This window comes from Mytilus galloprovincialis, chromosome 2 (genome assembly GCF_965363235.1).
Source record: "Mytilus galloprovincialis chromosome 2, xbMytGall1.hap1.1, whole genome shotgun sequence".
Lineage (NCBI taxonomy): Eukaryota > Metazoa > Mollusca > Bivalvia > Mytilida > Mytilidae > Mytilus > Mytilus galloprovincialis.
The window spans coordinates 2,562,815-2,573,689 of NC_134839.1; positions in this window are offsets into that span (position 1 = coordinate 2,562,815).

Here is a 10,875-nt window from a genome sequence, read left to right on the forward strand (position 1 = left end):
ATATTATAACAAAACGCATTTGACTAGCAGGTCGAACAACTGATGTTTTCCCAGGTAGCACAAAAACATTTTATTGATATTTTTTAAATATATTGCAAAATTTCAAAAAAATATCACTCAAAAACTTGTTATGTCCGGTGACGGATGAACTCGAAAGTGGTCTATTGGTGTCAATTGAAAATATCGTAGTGGCGGATCCAAGGGGGGGGGGGGAGTTCCGGGGGTTGGAACCCCCCTTTTTTTGAACGATCAATGCATTTGAATGGGAGCATATAGTTTGAAACCCCCCTTACTCTGGGTTGGGACCCCCCCCCTTTTTAAAATGGCTGGATCCGCCACTGTATCCAGACACCATATATCAAACATCTGGACAAAACATACTTCTCATGTGTAGTATTTGTTTTATTGATGTCTACCAAATGTTTTTTAAATTGAGTCTGTCAACCATATACCCATTTTAATGAAAAGTTGATGCAATGAATTGAATGTTTATTATTCAACTCGTATCACCTTCTGGTAGATGAGAAGTATTTTCACAACTGTCAATTAGAGTGTAAAAAAATCACTCGTGTCAATGATCTGTTGATTTAAAAAGATTTTCGTTTGTGCATAAACTTATTTAATCATTAAGATAAATATTGATTCTACCACTGCATCGAGTGCAATACGATATTTATCCACTCGAGACATTTAAATTTTTAAATATTTAAAATCTAACTGTCGAGAGTGGATAAATATCGTATTGCACGAGACTTGGTGGTAGAATCTGTTTCTCTAATGAAATTTAGACGGTATGCAGACAATCTAAATTCTTCTTTTCGAACAGACCGCACAAGATGTGTTCTTTTTTGTAAGAACGTTGGAACAATATAAGAAATAAATTTTCAATTCTGTGGTATAAAGGGGGGGAGATAAGTACTTAGTACGTTGGCATATTGTTGGTACAATGTTGGCTTAAATTTCAATATTGACATGAAATATCAATGATAATTTTTTTTATAAACACTGTTTTCAAAACTTTGAATAAGTCAAAATAAAAAGAATTTTCTAGTTCTAGGCACAGATTACCGTATCCTATTTGGTATGACTTTATCATTTGATGATTTACTGAGTCCTCAATACTCTTCAAACACAATCATTATTCGCTAGATAATTTTTCCTTTGACTTGCTTGGAATTTTCATGAAAGTTAGATTAGAATTGTTAAAACTTTTCTATCAAAAATGAGGAGACATTCATGTAAATGTGATTCAAAAAAATATATATAAAAAAAATATTTCCTTTCTCATTTATGTCGTACCTCTTACAAATATCAATAATAGAAATATCTTTTAAAAATGTTTATAAAATATTTCTTTTTTCATATCAAACATGTGCTTCACTCAAATATCACTAACAAACATTTGGAAAACATTTCTATCATACATCTTACAAATATCTATTAAAGATATTATCTTTAAACGTTTATGAAACAGTCTTTAACTAACATTTTTTAAATAAAATCGAAAAAATATATTGTTATGATGTTATTGAAATATAGATTAGATATTACAATTTTTATATTTTTAAATTAGGACAAGAAAATTATATTGATGTTACATCATCAAGATATTTTATTATACATCAAACCTATGCTTTACACAGATATTAATCAAAAATGTTTTATAAATATTTCTTTTACACATCTTACAAATATATATATATAATATAATATTAAAATGTCCATCAGTTGTTGATTGAATATTGCAAAGAAATATCTCCTCCACATATAATTGTTCTCGTTTATAAAACTGTCTATTAAACGTTTTAAAAACAAGAGCAAAGAATATTTATTTATTTATAATAAAAAAAAAATATTTACAAAAAATGTTTTTATATTAGCAATCAAACATTGGGATGAAATATTATTGTTAAAATATCATTCATGCATAATTTCTGATGTAAAAAAAATGTCTATAAAATTTTTTTTTGTAAATATTTTTGACAAACATATGTATAATCAGTCAATACTATCATGAAATATATTATGTGTTAGCTGGGTTCTTACCCTGGCCATTGTCAAATAAACGATTCACCACGTGTAAAAATTAATCTTGTTATTTATTAATTACAAAACAGAATACAATAAACTTGAGGAACAGATGGAATACCGCAAACCTGAGTTGCAAACATTTGTACGTAAAGGCAACAGTTTAAACCGCTGTTCAAAAGTCATAAATCGGTTAAGAGAAAACAAATCTAGGTTACAACACCATATCCGGATTTCAAAAATGAATGTCTCTTCAGTGATGTTAGGAATTGATATATTTTGTTTTAAAAAGTGTATGAAAGGAAGTTTAATTTCGACAAGAATTATACAAACTTATAAAACCTCGTAAATAATTATATATTTGGCTTTCTATAAAACCTCTGTTTCAATCCAAACGTTTTTGGTACAGATAAATGCAGAAAAGTGAATAATAATCCCAAAGATCTAATTGGTATATTTTTTTTTCTGCAAAGGTTTTGTCAGATATATGTTTACGAATCACCGCTGATTAACGATGGCATGTCGACATTTTTAGAAAAAGTTGAACTGCCGAAACTCTTTAATTCTGATCGTATATATAATTGGATCTGTTATCCAAACCATGCTTCTTAAAAGAATTAACGGAAATCCTATGTTTCGTCGAGATTCTGCCATTCCTATATTGTTCATTTCTACCCATAACATGATAAATAGCACAGGATAGATAGATAGATCTTGCACAAACACAAGAAGACCAATGGTGACAATGGCATGTACTTCTTTATGACATCGCTTTCTAATTATTATCAATGTAAACCTATTTCCACCATTCTGTCTGTTTTCTGCTCCTGCATCCGGTGATGCGGTACCTTTCTTCCTTGTGCATGTATCTTCCAGGCTGTCATTGTGTATAAAGGGATGACCAAGAACGTGAAACACAATGCTGAGACACAAGAAAAATATATGTTATGCATGCAACAATGTATTGCAAGACTTATCAGAAGTCACTATACAAACACATACTAAAACGACAGTTACTAGACTGCAAATGTTAATCTTTTGCAATTTTTTACACCTATTTGTTCTTACAGTTGGCATACTTGAAAAGGTACACATAAAACGATCCACACATAGAAATAATCCTTGCATTGTGGATACATAATCGAATGAAATTGAAAGTCTTCTCATATAGCAGAAGGTCATTGCCATGGTATCGGAATCATTGCCTGATATTTGGTTTAGATAGACACTGAGCTGGGTTATCACTTGAATCAGATGTATAAAGCAGAATATTGAAATAAACTGGAAATGAATATTTTGTCTCACGTTTGGATGTCTTGTAAAGACACCAAAGCAGTAAATATTTACAATAAAAGCAAAACACTGTAAAGCTCCAACAAGTTGACATCTGTACAATGCTTATCAGTTCAAAATCAATGGTAAAATTTCTAGATTTGTTCAAAAACATGTCATCCATCATTTGATAAACCAAAGAAATAGTCAGGAAAAATTTCTATTATCAAGCTCTAAATCTCTAGAAACAAATAAAAAATTCTTATGTTATTTTTTTGTCAATATATTGTGACGTAACATATATAATTGATACTTTCAAAATCAGCTTATGGTGATTGGTTTGTGTGATTCTAGCTTTAGATGCAGACTAATCTTCGATCTATCAAGAATCATTTGAAATGAAAGAAATAAGATCCAACTCTTCCTAGATAAGACAAATTCGTTTGAATTGAATAATGTTTATAATATATAATAAGTCTTCATTAGTGGTGATCAAAGTAAAATATGAAAGATATATGAAGAGTTCTACTTGATTCAATCTATTTGATTTTTTATTTAGAAAAAAGGTATCAAAGTCATTTGATATAAAGATGGTATGTCTGCTGTATTAGAATAATCAAAGATAATCTTAAAAAACAACAACACCGAAGGCACAAGAACATTTGGATATTTTGGTTATGATTTTGTAAACCACATAAATTCGCATATAACAATTGTTCCAATTTTTAAGATATAACATGAAACATTACTTTGCCTTAAAGACAATATTTTGATGCGAAGCGAATAAAACTCATGCGTTGTTTCAAGAGAAAATGAAAATCTGCCACCTCATCCAAGTTTACACATATTTTTTGTAGGTAATACCATGCAGAATGTTAGATATGATCTACAACCTACGAAAGCTTTTTATAAATTGATTCATTTGCTCGTGAATTGCAGAGTAAGGATAACCCATGGGAACACTGAGGAAATTGACGGGTTTTTTAATGATACATTGAAATTTTGTCGTCCAATGGAATAATACGCGGTAACTGTCTTTCATCAAAACCGACAAAGGTTACGTCAAAACTATACACAACAATAAAATGATAACCATAACATTTGTTCATACACCTAAAACCTTGACCATAAATGATTACTTTATATTATTAAAACGGAAATGTATGTATCATTAAAACGGAAATGTATTTAATAGTTATCCCATAAGGACGCGGTGTGTCAGTGTAAAATCATCCCGATGGCCGGAGGCCAGAGGGTGATCTTACACTGACACACCAAGTCCGAACGGGATAACTATTTTACATCCCAGCTGTTTTAGATGAGACGAAAAACCATTTACAATTCATAAAATCTAGTTTAGAACGCCACACAACCATTATAATATACTTTATATATTACTATATGATGCAGACCCTTTATGACCCCCTAACATGATGAGTAGATATCAAACAATGTCAACTCGCCCCACTGGCCAATCGGCCTACACTATATCGCCACTTTATGGAAAAAACGCCCCACTCTTGTAACCGACTAGCCCAACTTTAAAAAAGTGTAAAATCAAATTGAACAATCAGTCTGACAACTCATTTATTTAACGAAAAAGGGTTTAAACCCCACTGAGTAAAGGTCTGCCAACTCGCCCCAGTTATAAAATATCTTGCTTCCTTTAAGTATGTTAAATTTCTGATCCAGTCGTCCTGGTGAAGTGGTATTTGTTCGTGGCTTCATATGCTAAAGGTTTTGAGTTCAAATCCCAGCATATACACTGGATTTTTTCTACGTGAATTTTGATAGATAGTCTTCTCCGTATAATTAATTATAAGTTTTATACTGGATTTGACATTCCCGCCAAAATGTTACAGAACAAAGGAAAGCATGCATAACAAAGAAACTTAAACTGGGGTGATCTGGTTGGGGTGATCCGGCTCAGATCACCCCTGTTAGAACAAAGGAGCTGGGATGTGAGTACAAAGAACATATTATAGTTTTTTTACGATAAATCTATGGAGTAAAAATATGAAATTTGTTGATTTTAAGGTAAATTAATTACCTTTTTTTAATTCGTCGATTTCATGTGCTTCCTATACAAATGTAAGGGTTCGTCAAATTATCATCTAAAAACCCTGTGTTATGTCCACACAAAATAACAAACATGTTAATCCTGTCACATATTATATGTGCCAGTGCAAAAAAAAAAACATAGATCAGTGGTTGTCGTTGTTTTAAGTCTGTCATATGTGTTTTTGGTAAATTATTTGTTATAAATTAGCTTATAGAATTGATTTTCTCGTTTAAATTGATTCACATTTTTCATGTCCGGGCCTTTTATAACCGACTATAAACGGTATTAGTTTTTCTCATTGTTGAATACCGTGCGGATGACTATATATATATATGTATATATACAACTCGTCTAAACATCAACCCAACAATGTTAGATCTGTAAATTTGCTTTCACAAATTTTTGGTTCTTCCCTCGCCGGGATTCGAACCCATGCTACTGTGATATCGTGACACCAAATCGCCTGCACTGCAGCCGTCCCGCTAGACCACACGACCACCTGGGCTCTAAAAAAAAACACCTTTCGGTGGCCGTGTGTTACCTTTCCTCGTCAGTTTTAATGTAGCGGCGTACTACAGTACATGATATATAAGGCATGAAGATGTTATTGTTACAGATCAGCTAAATTATCTATAGTAAAGGATCCTACAAATTAATGTAATATACAGTCACAGAAAATAATTATATTTATAAGTACGTCTGTGTCAGTGACATATCTACAACAGAGTTATCCATCGGATCGCCATCAATGATGGTGATACATGGCTGTGTACATAATGTATATACAACTCGTCTAAACATCAACCCAACAATGTTAGATCTGTAAATTTGCTTTCGCAAATTTTTGGTTCTTCCCTCGCCGGGATTCGAACATATATATATATATATACAACTTGTCTCAACATCAACCCAACAATGTAAGATCTGTAAATTTGCTTTTGCAAATTTTTTGTTCTTCCCTCGCCGGGATTCGAACCCATGCTACTGAGATATCGTGACACCAAATCGCATGCACTGTAGCCGTCCCGCTAGTCCACACGACCACCTGGGCTTCAAAAATAAAGCGTTCAGTGGCCGTATGTTACCTTTCCTCGTCAGTTTTAATCTAGCGTCGTACTACAGTACATGATATATAAGGCATGGAGATGTTTTTGTTACAAATCAGCTCAATTATCAATAGTAAAGGATCCTACAAATTAGTGTAAGATACAGTCCAAGAAAATAATTATATTTATAAGTACGTCTGAGTCATTGACAACTCTACAACATATTTATCCATCGGATCACCAGCAATGAAGGTGATACATGGCTGTGTACATTATGTATATACAACTCGTCTAAACATCAACCCAACAATGTTAGATCTGTAAATTTGCTTTCGCAAATTTTTTGTTCTTCCCTCGCCGGGATTCGAACCCATGCTACTGAGATATCGTGACACCAAATCGCCTGCACTGTAGCCGTCCCGCTAGACCACACGAACACCTGGGCTTCAAAAATAAAGCGTTCAGTGGCGGTATGTTACCTTTCCTCGTCAGTTTTAATCTAGCGTCGTACTACAGTACATGATATATAAGGCATGGAGATGTGTTTGTTACAGATCAGCTCAATTATCTATAGTAAAGGATCCTACAAATTAATGTAAGATACAGTCCCAGAAAATAATTATATTTATAAGTACGTCTGAGTCATTGACAACTCTACAACAGAGTTATCCATCGGATCGCCATCAATGATGGTGATACATGGCTGTGTACATAATGTATATACAACTCGTCTAAACATCAACCCAACAATGTTAGATCTGTAAATTTGCTTTCGCAAATTTTTGGTTCTTCCCTCGCCGGGATTCGAGCATATATATATATATATACAACTCGTCTCAACATCAACCCAACAATGTAAGATCTGTAAATTTGCTTTCGTAAATTTTTTGTTCTTCCCTCGCCGGGATTCGAACCCATGCTACTGAGATATCGTGACACCAAATCGCCTGCACTGTAGCCGTCCCGCTAGTCCACACGACCACCTGGGCTTCAAAAATAAAGCGTTCAGTGGCCGTATGTTACCTTTCCTCGTCAGTTTTAATCTAGCGTCGTACTACAGTACATGATATATAAGGCATGGAGATGTTTTTGTTACAGATCAGCTCAATTATCTATAGTAAAGGATCCTACAAATTAATGTAAGATACAGTCACAGAAAATAATTATATTTATAAGTACGTCTGAGTCATTGACAACTCTACAACATATTTATCCATCGGATCACCAGCAATGAAGGTGATACATGGCTGTGTACATTATGTATATACAACTTGTCTAAACATCAACCCAACAATGTTAGATCTGTAAATTTGCTTTCGCAAATTTTTTGTTCTTCCCTCGCCGGGATTCGAACCCATGCTACTGAGATATCGTGACACCAAATCGCCTGCACTGTAGCCGTCCCGCTAGACCACACGACCACCTGGGCTTCAAAAATAAAGCGTTCAGTGGCCGTATGTTACCTTTCCTCGTCAGTTTTAATCTAGCGTCGTACTACAGTTCATGATATATAAGGCATGGAGATGTGTTTGTTACAGATCAGCTCAATTATCTATAGTAAAGGATCCTACAAATTAATGTAAGATACAGTCCCAGAAAATAATTATATTTATAAGTACGTCTGAGTCATTGACAACTCTACAACATATTTATCCATCGGATCACCAGCATTGAAGGTGATACATGGCTGTGTACATTATGTATATACAACTCGTCTTAACATCAACCCAACAATGTTAGATCTGTAAATTTGTTTTCGCAAATTTTTTGTTCTTCCCTCGCCGGGATTCGAACCCATGCTACTGAGATATCGTGACACCAAATCACCTGCACTGAAGCCGTCCCGCTAGACCACACGACCACTTGGGCTTCAAAAATAAAGTTTTCGGTGGCCGTGTGTTACCTTTCCTCGTCAGTTTGAATCTAGCGTCGTACTACAGTACATGATATATAAGGCATGGAGATGTTTTTGTTACAGATCAGCTCAATTATCTATAGTAAAGGATCCTACAAATTAATGTAAGATACAGTCCCACAAAATAATTATATTTATAAGTACGTCTGAGTCAGTGACAACTCTACAACAGAGTTATCCATCGGATCGCCATCAATGATGGTGATACATGGCTGTGTACATAATATATATACAACTCGTCTAAACATCAACCCAACAATGTTAGATCTGTAAATTTGCTTTCGCAAATTTTTGGTTCTTCCCTCGCCGGGATTCGAACATATATATATATATATACAACTCGTCTCAACATCAACCTAACAATGTAAGATCTGTAAATTTGCTTTCGCAAATTTTTTGTTCTTCCCTCGCCGGGATTCGAACCCATGCTACTGAGATATCGTGACACCTAATCGCCTGCACTGTAGCCGTCCCGCTAGTCCACACGACCACCTGGGCTTCAAAAATAAAGCGTTCAGTGGCCGTATGTTACCTTTCCTCGTCAGTTTTAATCTAGCGTCGTACTACAGTTCATGATATATAAGGCATGGAGATGTGTTTGTTACAGATCAGCTCAATTATCTATAGTAAAGGATCCTACAAATTAATGTAAGATACAGTCCCAGAAAATAATTATATTTATAAGTACGTCTGAGTCATTGACAACTCTACAACATATTTATCCATCGGATCACCAGCATTGAAGGTGATACATGGCTGTGTACATTATGTATATACAACTCGTCTTAACATCAACCCAACAATGTTAGATCTGTAAATTTGTTTTCGCAAATTTTTTGTTCTTCCCTCGCCGGGATTCGAACCCATGCTACTGAGATATCGTGACACCAAATCGCCTGCACTGAAGCCGTCCCGCTAGACCACACAACCACTTGGGCTTCAAAAATAAAGTTTTCGGTGGCCGTGTGTTACCTTTCCTCGTCAGTTTGAATCTAGCGTCGTACTACAGTACATGATATATAAGGCATGGAGATGTTTTTGTTACAGATCAGCTCAATTATCTATAGTAAAGGATCCTACAAATTAATGTAAGATACAGTCCCAGAAAATAATTATATTTATAAGTACGTCTGAGTCAGTGACAACTCTACAACAGAGTTATCCATCGGATCGCCATCAATGATGGTGATACATGGCTGTGTACATAATATATATACAACTCGTCTAAACATCAACCCAACAATGTTAGATCTGTAAATTTGCTTTCGCAAATTTTTGGTTCTTCCCTCGCCGGGATTCGAACATATATATATATATATACAACTCGTCTCAACATCAACCTAACAATGTAAGATCTGTAAATTTGCTTTCGCAAATTTTTTGTTCTTCCCTCGCCGGGATTCGAACCCATGCTACTGAGATATCGTGACACCTAATCGCCTGCACTGTAGCCGTCCCGCTAGTCCACACGACCACCTGGGCTTCAAAAATAAAGCGTTCAGTGGCCGTATGTTACCTTTTCTCGTCAGTTTTAATCTAGCGTCGTACTACAGTACATGATATATAAGGCATGGAGATGTTTTTGTTACAGATCAGCTCAATTATCTATAGTAAAGGATCCTACAAATTAATGTAAGATACAGTCACAGAAAATAATTATATTTATAAGTACGTCTGAGTCATTGACAACTCTACAACATATTTATCCATCGGATCACCAGCATTGAAGGTGATACATGGCTGTGTACATTATGTATATACAACTTGTCTAAACATCAACCCAACAATGTTAGATCTGTAAATTTGCTTTCGCAAATTTTTTGTTCTTCCCTCGCCGGGATTCGAACCCATGCTACTGAGATATCGTGACACCAAATCGCCTGCACTGTAGCCGTCCCGCTAGACCACACGACCACCTGGGCTTCAAAAATAAAGCGTTCAGTGGCCGTATGTTACCTTTCCTCGTCAGTTTTAATCTAGCGTCGTACTACAGTTCATGATATATAAGGCATGGAGATGTGTTTGTTACAGATCAGCTCAATTATCTATAGTAAAGGATCCTACAAATTAATGTAAGATACAGTACCAGAAAATAATTATATTTATAAGTACGTCTTAGTCATTGACAACTCTACAACATATTTATCCATCGGATCACCAGCATTGAAGGTGATACATGGCTGTGTACATTATGTATATACAACTCGTCTAAACATCAACCCAACAATGTTAGATCTGTAAATTTGTTTTCGCAAATTTTTTGTTCTTCCCTCGCCGGGATTCGAACCCATGCTACTGAGATATCGTGACACCAAATCGCCTGCACTGAAGCCGTCCCGCTAGACCACACGACCACCTGGGCTTCAAAAATAAAGTTTTCGGTGGCCGTGTGTTACCTTTCCTCGTCAGTTTTAATCTAGAGTCGTACTACAGTACATGATATATAAGGCATGGAGATGTTTTTGTTACAGATCAGCTCAATTATCTATAGTAAAGGATCCTACAAATTAATGTAAGATACAGTCACAGAAAATATATATTTTATATATATA